This window comes from Haemorhous mexicanus, chromosome 34, assembly GCF_027477595.1.
Source record: "Haemorhous mexicanus isolate bHaeMex1 chromosome 34, bHaeMex1.pri, whole genome shotgun sequence".
In the NCBI taxonomy this organism is placed as follows: Eukaryota; Metazoa; Chordata; class Aves; order Passeriformes; family Fringillidae; genus Haemorhous; species Haemorhous mexicanus.
In genome coordinates, this window is record NC_082374.1 from 1,504,166 (window position 1) to 1,519,514 (window position 15,349).

General features: G+C 40.4%; 2 long non-coding RNA genes across 2 annotated transcripts; both read right to left on the reverse strand.

Moving 5' to 3' along the window:
• Positions 1–343: 343 nt before the first annotated feature.
• On the reverse strand, positions 344–596 carry LOC132341006 (uncharacterized). The gene is made up of 2 exons (XR_009490068.1): positions 552–596; positions 344–441 (listed from the first exon to the last, which is right to left on the reverse strand). It is a non-coding gene; the product is annotated as an uncharacterized LOC132341006 (long non-coding RNA).
• A 2,977-nt stretch (positions 597–3,573) lies between these two features.
• Positions 3,574–3,999, reverse strand: LOC132341005 (uncharacterized). Its single transcript, XR_009490067.1, has 3 exons — positions 3,814–3,999; positions 3,682–3,725; positions 3,574–3,613 (listed from the first exon to the last, which is right to left on the reverse strand). It is a non-coding gene; the product is annotated as an uncharacterized LOC132341005 (long non-coding RNA).
• Between the last annotated feature and the right edge of the window lie 11,350 nt (positions 4,000–15,349).

Here is a 15,349-nt window from a genome sequence, read left to right on the forward strand (position 1 = left end):
CCTTTTATCCCAGTTTTTCCTGCCTTTTATCCATGATTTTCCCACCTTTTATCCCAGTTTTTCCTGCCTTTTATCCCAGTTTTTCCCACCTTTTATCCCAGTTTTTCCCCCCTTTTATCCCAGTTTTTCCCGCCTTTTATCCCAGTTTTTCCCCCCTTTTATCCCAGTTTTTCCCCCCTTTTATCCCAGTTTTTCCCACCTTTTATCCCAGTTTTTCCTGCCTTTTATCCAGTTTTTCCCACCTTTTATCCCAGTTTTTCCCCCCTTTTATCCCAGTTTTTCCCACCTTTTATCCCAGTTTTTCCCCCCTTTTATCCCAGTTTTTCCCACCTTTTTATCCCAGTTTTTCCCACCTTTTATCCCAGTTTTTCCCACCTTTTATCCCAGTTTTTCCCGCCTTTTATCCCAGTTTTTCCCCCCTTTTATCCCAGTTTTTCCCCCCTTTTATCCCAGTTTTTCCACCTTTTATCCCAGTTTTTCCCACCTTTTATCCCAGTTTTTCCCACCTTTTATCCCAGTTTTTCCCACCTTTTATCCCAGTTTTTTCCCACCTTTTATCCCAGTTTTTCCTGCCTTTTATCCCAGTTTTTCCCACCTTTTATCCCAGTTTTTCCTGCCTTTTATCCAGTTTTTCCTCCCTTTTATCCCAGTTTTTCCCACCTTTTTATCCCAGTTTTTCCCACCTTTTATCCCAGTTTTTCCCACCTTTTCCCCACGTTTTTCCCACCTTTTATCCCAGTTTTTTCCCGCCTTTTATCCCAGTTTTTCCCACCTTTTATCCCAGTTTTTCCCACCTTTTATCTCCCAGTTTTTCCCACCTTTTATCCCAGTTTTTTCCACCTTTTATCCCAGTTTTTTCCCACCTTTATCCCAGTTTTTCCCCCCTTTTATCCCAGTTGTTTTCCCACCTTTTATCCCAGTTTTTTCCCACCTTTTATCCCAGTTTTTCCTGCCTTTTATCCCAGTTTTTCCCACCTTTTATCCCAGTTTTTTCCCACCTTTTATCCCAGTTTTTCCCACCTTTTATCCCAGGTTTTCCCACCTTTTATCCCAGTTTTTCCCACCTTTTATCCCAGTTTTTCCCCCCTTTTATCCCAGTTTTCCCCACCTTTTATCCCAGTTTTTCCCCCCTTTTATCCCAGTTTTTCCCGCCTTTTATCCCATTTTTTCCCCCCTTTTATCCCAGTTTTTCCCACCTTTTATCCCAGTTTTTCCCCCCTTTTATCCCAGTTTTTCCTGCCTTTTATCCCAGTTTTTCCCCCCTTTTATCCCAGTTTTTCCCACCTTTTATCCCAGTTTTTCCCACCTTTTATCCCAGTTTTCCCCACCTTTTATCCCAGTTTTTCCTGCCTTTTATCCCAGTTTTTCCTGCCTTTTATCCCAGTTTTTCCCCCCTTTTATCCCAGTTTTTCCCACCTTTATCCCAGTTTTTCCCACCTTTTATCCCAGTTTTTCCACCTTTTATCCCAGTTTTTCCCCCCTTTTATCCCATGATTTTCCCACCTTTTATCCCAGTTTTTCCCACCTTTTATCCCAGTTTTTCCCACCTTTTATCCCAGTTTTTCCCCCCTTTTATCCCAGTTTTTCCCACCTTTTATCCCAGTTTTTCCCACCTTTTATCCCAGTTTTTTTCCTGCCTTTTATCCCAGTTTTTCCCACCTTTTATCCCAGTTTTTCCCCCCTTTTATCCCAGTTTTTCCTGCCTTTTATCCCAGTTTTTCCTGCCTTTTATCCCATTTTTTCCCACCTTTTATCCCAGTTTTTCCTGCCTTTTATCCCAGTTTTTCCCACCTTTTATCCCAGTTTTTCCCACCTTTTATCCCAGTTTTTCCCACCTTTTCTCCCAGTTTTTCCCCCCTTTTATCCCAGTTTTTCCCTGCCTTTTATCCCAGTTTTTCCCACCTTTTATCCCAGTTTTTTCCCCCCTTTTATCCCAGTTTTTCCCCCCTTTTATCCCAGTTTTTCCCCCCTTTTATCCCAGTTTTTCCCCCCTTTTATCCCAGTTTTTCCTGCCTTTTATCCCAGTTTTTCCTGCCTTTTATCCCATTTTTTCCCACCTTTTATCCCAGTTTTTCCTGCCTTTTATCCCAGTTTTTCCCACCTTTTATCCCAGTTTTTCCCACCTTTTATCCCAGTTTTTCCCACCTTTTATCCCAGTTTTTTCCCACCTTTTATCCCAGTTTTTCCCGCCTTTTATCCCAGTTTTTCCCGCCTTTTTATCCCAGTTTTTCCCACCTTTTATCCCAGTTTTTCCCCCCTTTTATCCCAGTTTTTCCCACCTTTTATCCCAGTTTTTCCTGCCTTTTATCCCAGTTTTTCCCGCCTTTTATCCCAGTTTTTCCCACCTTTTTATCCCAGTTTTTTCCCACCTTTTATCCCAGTTTTTCCTGCCTTTTATCCCAGTTTTTCCCGCCTTTTATCCCAGTTTTTCCCACCTTTTATCCCAGTTTTTCCCGCCTTTTATCCCAGTTTTTCCCTGCCTTTTATCCAGTTTTTCCCCCTCCTTTTATCCCAGTTTTTTCCCCACCTTTTATCCCAGTTTTTCCCCCCCTTTTATCCCAGTTTTTCCCCCCTTTATCCCAGTTTTTCCTGCCTTTTATCCCAGTTTTTCCCACCTTTTATCCCAGTTTTTCCCACCTTTTATCCCAGTTTTTCCTGCCTTTTATCCCAGTTTTTCCCCCCCTTTATCCCAGTTTTTTCCCACCTTTTATCCCAGTTTTTCCCCCTTTTTATCCCAGTTTTTCCTGCCTTTTATCCCAGTTTTTCCCACCTTTTTATCCCAGTTTTTCCCACCTTTTTATCCCAGTTTTTCCCACCTTTTATCCCAGTTTTTTCCCACCTTTTATCCCAGTTTTTTCCGACCTTTTATCCCAGTTTTTCCCGCCTTTTATCCCAGTTTTTCCCACCTTTTATCCCAGTTTTTCCCCCCTTTTATCCAGTTTTTCCACCTTTTATCCCAGTTTTTTCCTGCCTTTTATCCCAGTTTTTTCCCACCTTTTATCCCAGTTTTTCCCACCTTTTATCCCAGTTTTTCCCACCTTTTATCCCAGTTTTTCCTGCCTTTTATCCCAGTTTTTCCCGCCTTTTATCCCAGTTTTTCCCACCTTTTATCCCAGTTTTTCCCCCCTTTTATCCCAGTTTTTCCCCACCTTTTATCCCAGTTTTTTCCCCCCTTTTATCCCAGTTTTTCCCCCCTTTATCCCAGTTTTTCCTGCCTTTTATCCCAGTTTTTCCCACCTTTTATCCCAGTTTTTCCTGCCTTTTATCCCAGTTTTTCCCCCCTTTTATCCCAGTTTTTCCCACCTTTTATCCAGTTTTTCCCACCTTTTATCCCAGTTTTTTCCCACCTTTTATCCCAGTTTTTCCCACCTTTTATCCCAGTTTTTCCCGCCTTTTATCCAGTTTTTCCCGCCTTTTATCCCAGGTTTTTCCCACCTTTTATCCCAGTTTTTCCCCCCTTTTATCCCAGTTTTTCCTGCCTTTTATCCCAGTTTTTCCCCCCTTTTATCCCAGTTTTTTCCTGCCTTTTATCCCAGTTTTTCCCACCTTTTATCCCAGTTTTTCCCCCCGTTTTATCCCAGTTTTTCCCCCCTTTTATCCCAGTTTTTCCCCCCTTTTATCCCAGTTTTTCCCACCTTTTATCCCAGTTTGTTCCCCACCTTTTATCCCAGTTTTTCCCACCTTTTATCCCAGTTTTTCCTGCCTTTTATCCCAGTTTTTCCCACCTTTTATCCCAGTTTTTCCCCCCCTTTATCCCAGTTTTTCCTGCCTTTTATCCCAGTTTTTCACACCTTTTTTCCATGTTTTTCCCACCTTTTATCCCAGTTTTTCCCACCTTTTATCCCAGTTTTTCCCACCTTTTATCCCAGTTTTTCCTGCCTTTTATCCCAGTTTTTCCCCCCTTTTATCCCAGTTTTTCCTGCCTTTTATCCCAGTTTTTCCCACCTTTTATCCCAGTTTTTCCTGCCTTTTATCCCAGTTTTTCCTGCCTTTTATCCCAGTTTTTCCCACCTTTTTTCCCGTTTTTCCCCCATTTTCCCCCATTCTCCCTCCAATTTTCCCACCCATTCCCATTTTTCCCTCCATTTTTCCCCCCACTTCTCCCAGATTTTTCCCAGATTTTCCCACTTTTTCCCCATTTTCCCTTCCTTTTTCCAGTTTTTCTCCCCTTTTCCCTCCATTTTCCTCCCAATTTTCCCCTTTTTATCCCAATTTTCTCTCACTTTCCTTTCATTCCCCCTGATTTCCCCATGGATTTTCCCAATTTTTTCCCCATTTTTCCCAATTTTTCCCTCTTTTCCCCATTTTCTCCAATTTTCTCCCATTTTTCCCCCATTTTCTCCCATTCTCCCTCCAATTTTCCCACATTTTTCCTAATTTTCCCCCATTTTCTCCCAATTTTCCCACATTTTTCCCGTTTTTCCCCCATTTTCTCCAATTCTCCCTCCAATTTTCCCACCCATTCCCATTTTCCCCTCCATTTTCCCCCCCACTTCTCCCAGATTTTTCCCAGATTTTCCCACTTTTCCCCATTTTCCCTTCCTTTTTCCCAGTTTTTCTCCCCTTTTCCCTCCATTTTCCTCCCAATTTTCCCCTTTTATCCCAATTTTCTCTCACTTTCCTTTCATTCCCCTGATTTCCCCATGGATTTTCCCAATTTTTTCCCCATTTTTCCCCTAATTTTTTCCCTCTTTTCCCCATTTTCTCCCATTTTTTCCCATTTTCCCCCATTTTCTCCCATTCTCCCTCCAATTTTCCCACATTTTTCCTATTTTTCCCCCATTTTCTCCCATTTTTCCCCCATTTTCTCCCATTTTTTCCCATTTTTCCCCCATTTTCTCCCATTCTCCCTCCAATTTTCCCACCCATTCCCATTTTTCCCTCCATTTTCCCCCCACTTCTCCCAGATTTTTCCCAGATTTTCCCACTTTTCCCCCATTTTCCCTTCCTTTTTCCCAGTTTTTCTCCCTTTTCCCTCCATTTTCCTCCCAATTTTCTCCTTTTATCCCAATTTTCTCTCACTTTCCTTTCATTCCCCTGATTTCCCCATGGATTTTCCAATTTTTTCCCCATTTTCCCCCTAATTTTTCCCTCTTTTCCCCATTTTCCTTGGTTTTTCCCCATTTTCTCCCATTTTTTCCCGTTTTTCCCCCATTTTCTCCCATTCTCCCTCCAATTTTCCCACCCATTCCCATTTTTCCCTCCATTTTCCCCCCACTTCTCCCAGATTTTTCCCAGATTTTCCCACTTTTCCCCCATTTTCCCTTCCTTTTTCTCACATTTTCTCCCCTTTTCCCTCCATTTTCCTCCCAATTTTCCCCTTTTATCCCAATTTTCTCTCATTTCCTTTCATTCCCCCTGATTTCCCCATGGATTTTCCCAATTTTTCCCCCATTTTTTCCCAATTTTTCCCTCTTTTCCCCATTTTCTCCCTTTTTTCCCATTTTCTCCCAATCTCCCTCCAATTTTCCCACCCATTCCCATTTTTCCCTCCATTTTCCCCCACTTCTCCCAGATTTTTCCCAGATTTTCCCACTTTTCCCCCATTTTCCCTTCCTTTCTCCCAGTTTTTCTCCCCTTTTCCCTCCATTTTCCTCCCAATTTTCCCCTTTTATCCCAATTTTCTCTCACTTTCCCTTCATTCCCCCTGATTTCCCCATGGATTTTCCCAATTTTTTCCCCATTTTTCCCCTAATTTTTCCCTCTTTTCCCCATTTTCCTTGGTTTTTCCCCATTTTCTCCCTTTTTTCCCGTTTTTCCCCCATTTTCTCCCATTCTCCCTCCAATTTTCCCACCCATTCCCATTTTTCCCTCCATTTTCCCCCCACTTCTCCCAGATTTTTCCCAGATTTTTCCCACTTTTCCCCCATTTTCCCTTCCTTTCTCCCAGTTTTTCTCCCCTTTTCCCTCCATTTTCCTCCCAATTTTCCCCTTTTATCCCAATTTTCTCTCACTTTCCCTTCATTCCCCCTGATTTCCCCATGGATTTTCCCAATTTTTTCCCATTTTTCCCCTAATTTTTCCCTCTTTTCCCCATTTTCCTTGGTTTTTCCCCATTTTCTCCCTTTTTTCCCGTTTTCCCCCATTTTCTCCCATTCTCCCTCCAATTTTCCCACCCATTCCCATTTTTCCCTCCATTTTCCCCCCACTTCTCCCAGATTTTTCCCAGATTTTCCCACTTTTCCCCCATTTTCCCTTCCTTTCTCACATTTTCTCCCCTTTTCCCTCCATTTTCCTCCCAATTTTCCCCTTTTATCCCAATTTTCTCTCACTTTCCTTTCATTCCCCTGATTTCCCCATGGATTTTCCCAATTTTTTTCCCATTTTTCCCAATTTTTCCCTCTTTTCCCCATTTTCTCCAATTTTCTCCCATTTTTCCCCCATTTTCTCCCATTCTCCCTCCAATTTTCCCACATTTTTCCTATTTTTCCCCCATTTTCTCCCAATTTTCCCACATTTTTCCCCTTTTTTCCCCCATTTTTCCCCCATTCCCAGCAGTTTTTCCCTTCCTGGGATCATCTGGGATCCACTCCCAACAAAATCCCTCAGGAATTCCTTTTAAAAAACCCCAAAATTCCTTAAAAAAAACCCAAAAATCATCAGGAAAAGCTCCAAAAAAAGCTGGAAAAGGAGGAAAAAATCCCAAATTTCGCCCTGGTTGGGCTGGGAATTGCAATTTTTGGGAATTCCCACCCCAAATTCCCTAAAATCCTCCCCAAAACTCTGGAAAACCCCTTGGAATTTTGGGATTTTCCCCCTTCCTGGCAACAAATTCCCAAAAAAAGCTGGAAAATCCCCAAAATTCTGGGAATTTTTCCTTTTTCCTCCAAACAGCCCCAAAATTCTGGGAATTCTCCTTGAAATGGAACCTGGGATCTCCTGGGGAAGAAAATCCGGGAGCTCCTGGAAAAAAAGATGGAAAAAAAAATTGTTGGGATCGATTTTTCCTGGAATTTTGGGAATTTTCACTTGGTTTTTTTTAGGGAAATTCCCCCCAAAAATTGGGATTTTTCATGGAATTTTGAAAGCTGAGGGATTTGGGAATTCCAGCCCTGCCCTGCTCAGCCTCTCCCAGCTTTTGTCAGGTGGGAATTATTCCCAAAATTCCCCAAAAAAATCTCAAAATTTCCCCCTCAAAATCCCAAAAATTCCCAAAAAAATCCCAAAATTCCAAAAAAAATTCCCCAAAAAACCCCAAAATCCCCAAAATTCCCCCCAAATATCCCAAAAAAATCCCAAAATTCAAAAAAAATCCCCAAAATTTCCCCCAAAATCCCCAAAAAACTCCAAAATCCCCAAATTCCCCCAAAATTCCCCAAAAATCCCAAAATTCCAAAAAAATCCCCAAAAAATTCCAAAAAAATCCCCAAAAAATCCCAAAATTCCCCAAAAAATCCCAAAATTCCAAAAAAATCCCCCCAAAATCCCAAAATCCACAAAATTCCCCCAAAATATCCCAAAAAATCCCAAAATTCAAAAAAATCCCAAATTATCCCCAAAAAAATCCCAAAATTCAAAAAAAAACCCCCAAAAAACTCCAAAATCCCCAAAATTCCCCCAAAATATCCCAAAAAATCCTAAAAAAAACCCAAAAAACCCCAAAAACTTCCGAAAATTCCCTCAAAATATCCAAAAAAAAATCCCAAAATTTCCAAAAAATCCCAAAAAAACCCCAAGATTTCCCCCAAAATTCCCTAAAATATGCCCAAAAAAATCCCAAAATTTCAAAAAAATTCCCCAAAAAACCTCACAATCCCCCAAAATCCCCCCAAAATATCCCAAAAAATCCCAAAATTCAAAAAAAATCCCAAAAAAATCCCAAAATTCCTCAAAATTCTCCCAAAATTCCCAAAAAAATCCCAAAATTCAAAAAAATCCCCCAAAAAACCCAAGATTTCCCCAAAATTCCCCCCAAAAAATCTCAAAATTTAAAAAAAAACCAAAAAACCCCAAAATCCCCAAAATTCCCTCAAAATTCCCCAAAAAATCCCAAAATTCAAAAAAAAATCCCCAAAAAACCCCAAAATTTCCTCAAAATTCCCCAAAAAACCCCAAAATCCACAAAATTCTCCCAAAATATCCCAAAAAAATCCCCCAAAAATCCCAAAATTCCAAAAAAATCCCCAAAAAACCCCAAGATTTACCCAGAATGCCCCCAAAATTCCCCAAAAAAATCCCAAAATTCCAAAAAAATCCCCAAAACCCCAAAATCCACAAAATTCCCCCCAAATATCCACAAACAAAATCCCAAAATTCAAAAAAATTCCCCAAAATTTCCCCCAAAATCCCCAAAAAACTCCAAAATCCCCAAAATTCCCCCAAAATTCCCCAAAAATCCCAAAATTCCAAAAAAATCCCCAAAATTTCCCCCAAAATCCCCAAAAAACTCCAAAATCCCCAAAATTCCCCCAAAATTCCCCAAAAATCCCAAAATTCCAAAAAAATCCCCCCAAAATCCCAAAATCCACAAAATTCCCCCAAAATATCCCATAAAATCCCAAAATTCAAAAAAATCCAAAAATTATCCCCAAAAAAATCCCAAAATTCAAAAAAAAACCCCAAAAAACTCCAAAATCCCCAAAATTCCCCCAAAATATCCCAAAAAATCCTAAAAAAAACCCAAAAAACCACAAAAACTTTCCGAAAATTCCCTCAAAATATTCCAAAAAAATCCCAAAATTTCAAAAAAATCCCAAAAAAACCCCAAAATCCACAAAATTCCCTAAAATATGCCCAAAAAAATCCCAAAATTTCAAAAAAATTCCCCAAAAAACCTCACAATCCCCCAAAATCCCCCCAAAATATCCCAAAAAATCCCAAAATTCAAAAAAAATCCAAAAAAAATCCCAAAATTCCTCAAAATTCTCCCAAAATTCCCCAAAAAATCCCAAAATTCAAAAAAAATCCCCAAAAAACACCAAAATCCCCAAAATTCCCCCAAAATATACCAAAATTCAGAAAAAAAAATCCAAAAAACCCCAAAATTCCCCAAAATTCCTCAAAATTCTCCCAAAATATCCCAAAAAATCTCACAATTAAAAAAAAAACCCAAAAACCCCCAAGATTTACCCCAAATTCCCCAAAAATTCCCAATAAATTTGTAAAATTTGAAAAAAAAATCCCCAAAAACCCCAAAATCCCCCCAAACTATCCCAAAAAAATCCCAAAATTCAAAAAAAAAAATCCAAAAAAAATCCCCAAAATTCCCCAAAAATCCCCCAAAAATCCCAAAATTCAAAAAAAATCCCAAATAATCCCCAAAATTCCCCAAAATTCTCCCAAAATTCCCCCAAAATTCCAAAAAAATCCCCAAAAAACCCCAAAATCCCCAAAATTCCCCCAAAATATCCCAAAAAAATCCCAAAAAAATCCCAAAATTCCTCAAAATTCCCCCAAAATTCCCCAAAAGAGCCCAAAATTCAAAAAAAACCCCCCAAAATTTCCCCAAAATTCTCCCAAAATTCAAAAAAAATCAAAAAAAATTCCCCAAAATTCCCCAAAAATCCCAAAAAATTCCCAAAATTCCTCAAAATTCTCCCAAAATTCCCCCAAAATTCAAAAAAAATCCCCAAAAAAATCCCAAGATTTCCCCAAAATTCCCCCAAAAATCCCAAAATTCAAAAAAAATCCACAAAAAACTCCCAAGATTTCCCCAAAATTCCTCCAAAATTCCCAAAATACCAAAAAAAAATCCCCAAAAAATCCCAAAATAAAAAAAAAAAAACCCCAAAAACCCCAAAATCCCCCCAAACTATCCCAAAAAAATCCCAAAATTCAAACAAAAAAACCCAAAAAACCCCAAAATTCCCAAAAAATCCCCAAAAAAATCCCAAAATTCAAAAAAAAAATCCAAAAAAAAATCCCCAAAATTCCCCAAAAATCCCCCAAAAAATCCCAAAATTCAAAAAAATATCCCCAAATTCCCCAAAAATCCCCAAAATTCCCCCAAAATTCCCAAATTTCTGAGCCCACCTGGAAAAAAAAAACCCCCAAAGTTTGGGATCCAGGAGCCCAGTCTGGGTGAAAATTCCCAATTTTTCCCATTCCCAGGTTTTTTTAGGGATGGGAAATCCCCCTGGGAATTCCAAAGAGGGGGAAAATTCCCTCAAATTTGGGATTTTGGGGGGATTTTTCCAGGCTGGAATTGCTCAGGAATTCCGGGATTTTCTGGGAATTTCTGGGAATTTCTGGGAATTTCTGGGAATTGCTGGGATTTTGGGAATTGCTGGAATACTCACACCTCTGTCGGCCTCATCCAGGGATTTCTCCTCTCCCTCCCCTTCATCTCCTGGGGAAAAAAGGGGGAAAATTCAGGGGGGAATTCATGGAAAAGGGAAAAAAGGGAAAAATTCCAGGGAAAAAGGGGGAAATTCCAGGGAAAATGGGAAAATCCAGGGGAAAAGGGGGAAATCCAGGGAAAAAGGGGGAAAAATCTAAGAAAAAATGGTGGAAATTCCAGGGAAAAAGGGAAATTCCAAGGAAAAAATGGGGGGAATTCCAGAGAAAAAGAGGAAATTCCAGGGAAAAAATGGTGGAAATTCCAGGGAAAAAGGGAAATTCCAGAGGAAAAGTGGGGAAATTCCAGGGAAAAATTCCAGTGAAAATTCCAGGGAAAAATTCCAGGGAAAAGTCCAGGGAAAAGGGGAAAATTCCAGGGAAAAAGGGGAAATTCCAGGGAAAAAGGGGAAAAATCCAGGGAAAAATTCCAGGGAAAAAGGGAGGAAATTCCAGGGAAAAATTCCAGTGAAAATTCCAGGGAAAAATTATAGGGAAAATTCCAGGGAAAAGGGGAAAATTCCAGGGAAAAAGTGGGAAATTCCAGGGGAAAAGGGGGAAATTCCAGGGAAAAAGTGGAAATTCCAGGGAAAAGGGGGAAATTCCAGAGAAAAAGGGGGAAATTCCAAGGAAAAAGGGAGGAAATTCCAGCCAGGGAAAATAGAGGAAATTCCAGGGAAAATCCAAAGAAAAAGGGTAAAAAAAAAAAAAAAAAAAAAAAAAGGGGGAAATTCCAGGGAAAAAGGGAGGAAATTCCAGGGAAAAATTCCAGGGAAAATTCCAGTGAAAAAGGGGAAAATTCCAGGGAAAATTTCCAGGGAAAATTCCAGGGAAAATTACCAGGGAAAAAGGGGAAATTCCAGGGAAAAAGGGGAAATTCCAGGGAAAAAGGGGAAATTCCAGGGAAAATCCAAAGGAAAAGAGTAAAAATCCAGGTAAAACGGTGGAAATTCCAGGGAAAAAGGGGAGAAAAATCTAAGAAAAAATGGTGGAAATTCCAGGGAAAAAGGGGGAAAATTCCAAAGAAAATCCAGGGAAAAGGGGGAAAAATCTAAGAAAAAATGGTGGAAATTCCAGGGAAAAGGGGAAATTCCAGGGAAAAAATGGGGGGAATTCCAGGGAAAAAGGGGGAAATTCCAGGGAAAAGGGGAAATTCCAGGGAAAAAGGGAAAATTCCAGGGAAAAGGGGAAATTCCAGGGAAAAGGGGAAATTCCAGGGAAAAGGGGAAATTCCAAGGAAAAAGAGGAGAAATTCCAGGGAAAAAGGGGAAATTCCAGGGAAAAGGGGAAATTCCAGGGGAAAAATGGGGGAAATTCCAGGGAAAAAGGGGGAAAATTCCAAGGAAAAAGGGGAGAAATTCCAGGGAAAAAATGGGGGGAATTCCAGGGAAAAAGGGGGGAAATTCCAGGGAAAAATGGGAAAATCCAGGGAAAAAGGGAAAATTCCAGGGAAAAAGGGGGAAAATTCCAGGGAAAAAGGGGAAATTCCAGAGGAAAAGTGGGGAAATTCCAGGGAAAAAGGGGAAATTCCAGGGAAAAAATGGGAAATTCCAGGGAAAAAGGGGAAATTCCAGGGAAAATGGGAAAATCCAGGGAAAAAGGGGGAAAAAATCTAAGAAAAAATGGTGGAAATTCCAGGGAAAAAGTGGGAAATTCCAGGGAAAAAGGGGGAAAATTCCAAGGAAAAAGGGGAAAAAATCCAGGGAAAAAGGAGAAATTCCAGGGAAAAATGGGAAAATCCAGGGAAAAAGGGGGAAAAATCTAAGAAAAAATGGTGGAAATTCCAGGGAAAAAGGGAAAATTCCAGGGAAAAAGGGAAATTCCAGGGAAAAATTCCAGGGAAAATTCCAGGGAAAATCCAAAGGAAAAGAGTCAAAATCCAAAGGAAAAGAGTCAAAATCCAGGTAAAACGGTGGAAATTCCAGGGAAAAAGGAGAAATTCCAGGGAAAAATTCCAGTGAAAATTCCAGGGAAAAAGGGAGGAAATTCCAGAGAAAAATTCCAGTGAAAAATCCAAAGAAAAAGGGTAAAAATCCAGGAAAAAATGGGGGGAATCCATGGAAAAGGGGGAAATTCCAGGGAAAAAGGGGAAATTCCATGGAAAAAATGGAGGGAATTCATGGAAAAGGGAGGAAATTCCAGGGAAAAATTCCAGGGAAAAATTCCAGGGAAAATTCCAGGGAAAAAGGGGAAAATTCCAGGGAAAAATTCCGGGGGAAATTCCAGGGAAAAAGGGGAAAATTCCAGGGAAAAATTCCAGGGGAAATTTCCAGGGAAAATTCCAGGGAGAAAGGGAGGAAATTCCAGGGAAAAATTCCAGGGAAAATCCAAAGAAAAAGGGTAAAAATCCAAGAGAAATGGTGGAAATTCCAGGGAAAAAGGGAAAAATTCCAGGGAAAAATTCCAGGGAAAAATCCAGGGAAAAAGGGGAAAAATCCAGGGAAAAATTCCAGGGAAAATTCCAGGGAAAAAGGGGAAATTCCAGGGGAAATGGAGGAAATTCCAGAGGAAAAATGGGGAAATTCCAGGGAAAAGGGGGAAAATTCCAGGGAAAATCCAAAGGAAAAGGGTAAAAAATTCAGGAAAAACAGTGGAAATTCCAGGGGAAAAGGAGAAAAATCCAGGGAAAAATTCCAGGGAAAATTCCAGGGAAAAAGGAGAAAAATCCAGGGAAAAATTCCAGGGAAAAAGGGAAAATCCAGGGGAAAATTCCAGGGAAAAAGGGAAAATCCAGGGGAAAATTCCAGGGAAAATTTTCAGGGAAAATTACCAGGGAAAAAGGGGAAATTCCAGGGAAAAATTCCAGGGAAAAAATGGGGGGAATTCATGGAAAAGGGAGGAAATTCCAGGGAAACAGGGGGGAAATTCCAGGGAAAAGGGAGGAAATTCCAGGGAAAAAGAGGAGAAATTCCAGGGAAAAAGGAGAAATTCCAGGGAAAAAGGAGAAATTCCAGGGAAAAACGGGGAAAATTCCAAGGAAAAAGGGGAGAAATTCCAGGGGAAAAGGGGAAATTCCAGGGAAAATGGGAAAAACCAGGGAAAAAGGGGGAAAAATCTAAGAAAAAATGGTGGAAATTCCAGGGAAAAAGGGAAAATTCCAGGGAAAAAGGGGAAATTCCAGGGAAAAAATCCAGGGAAAATTCCAGGGAAAATCCAAAGGAAAAAAGTCAAAATCCAGGTAAAACGGTGGAAATTCCAGGGAAAAAGGAGAAATTCCAGGGAAAAAGGTGAAATTCCAGGGAAAAATTCCAGGGAAAATTCCAGGGAAAAATTCCAGGGAAAAATCCAGGGAAAAGGGGAAAATCCAGGGAAAAAATCCAGGGAAAATTACCAAGGAAAAAGGGGAAATTCCAGGGAAAAAGGGGGAAATTCCAGGGGAAAATGGGAAAATCCAGGGAAAAGGGGGAAAAATCTAAGAAAAAATGGTGGAAATTCCAGGGAAAAAGGGAAATTCCAGGGAAAAAATGGTGGAAATTCCAGGGAAAAAGGGAAATTCCAGGGAAAAAGGAGAAATTCCAGGGAAAAATGGGAAAATCCAGGGAAAAAGGGGGAGAAATCTAAGACAAAATGGTGGAAATTCCAGGGAAAAAGTGGGAAATTCCAGGGAAAAAATGGGGGGAATTCCAGGGAAAAAGGGAAATTCCAGGGGAAAAGTGGGGGAAATTCCAGGGAAAAAGGGGAAATTCCAGGGAAAAAGGGGGAGAAATCTAAGACAAAATGGTGGAAATTCCAGGGAAAAAGGGAAATTCCAGAGGAAAAGTGGGGAAATTCCAGGGAAAAAGGAGGAAAGTCCAGGGAAAAAGGAGAAATTCCAGGGAAAAAGGGGAAAATCCAGGGAAAAATGGGAAAATCCAGGGGAAAAGGGGGAAATCCAGGGAAAAAGGGGGAAAATTCCAAGGAAAAAGGGGGAAATTCCAGGGAAAAAGGGAAATTCCAGAGGAAAAGTGGGGAAATTCCAGGGAAAAAGGGGAAATTCCAGGGAAAAAGGGGGAAAGTCCAGGGAAAAATGGGAAAATCCAGGGAAAAATGGGGGAAAATCTAAGAAAAAATGGTGGAAATTCCAGGAAAAAAGGGAAAATTCCAGGGAAAAAGTAGGAAATTCCAGGGAAAAATGGGAAAATCCAGGGAAAAAGGGGGGAAAATCTAAGAAAAAATGGTGGAAATTCCAGGAAAAAAGGGAAAATTCCAGGGAAAATGGGGAAATTCCAGGGAAAAAGGGGGAAAGTCCAGGGAAAAAGGGGAAATTCCAGGGAAAAGGGGGAAAATTCCAAGGAAAAAGGGGAGAAATTCCAGGGAAAAAGGGGAAATTCCAGGGAAAAAGAGGGAAATTCCAGGGAAAAATGGGGGGAATTCATGGAAAAGGGAGGAAATTCCAGGGAAAAGGGGGAAATTCCAGGGAAATCCAAAAGAAAAGGGTAAAAATCCAAGAAAAAATGGTGGAAATTCCATGGAAAAGGGGAAAATTCCAGGGAAAAAGGGGAATTCCAGGGGAAAAAGGGGGAAAATTCCAGGGAAAATCCAAAGAAAAAGGGTAAAAAATCCAGGAAAGACGGTGGAAATTCCAGGGAAAAAGGGATGAAATTCCAGGGAAAAATTCCAGGGAAAATTCCAGGGAAAAGGGGAAAATCCAGGGAAAAAGGGGAAAATTCCAGGGGAAAAGGGGGAAATTCCATGGAAAAAGGGGGAAAATTCCAGGGAAAATCCAAAGGAAAAGGGTAAAAAATTCAGGAAAAACAGTGGAAATTCCAGGGGAAAAGGAGAAAAATCCAGGGAAAAATTCCAGGGAAAATTCCAGGGAAAAAGGAGAAAAATCCAGGGAAAAATTCCAGGGAAAAATCCAGGGAAAAATTCCAGGGAAAAATCCAGGGAAAAGGGGAAAATCCAGGGAAAAATTCCAGGGAAAATTCCAGGGAAAAAGGAGAAAAATCCAGGGAAAAATTCCAGGGAAAAAGGGAAAATCCAGGGGAAAATTCCAGGGAAAATTTTCAGGGAAAATTACCAGGGAAAAAGGGGAAATTCCAGGGAAAAATTCCAGGGAAAAAATGGGGGGAATTCATGGAAAAGGGAGGAAATT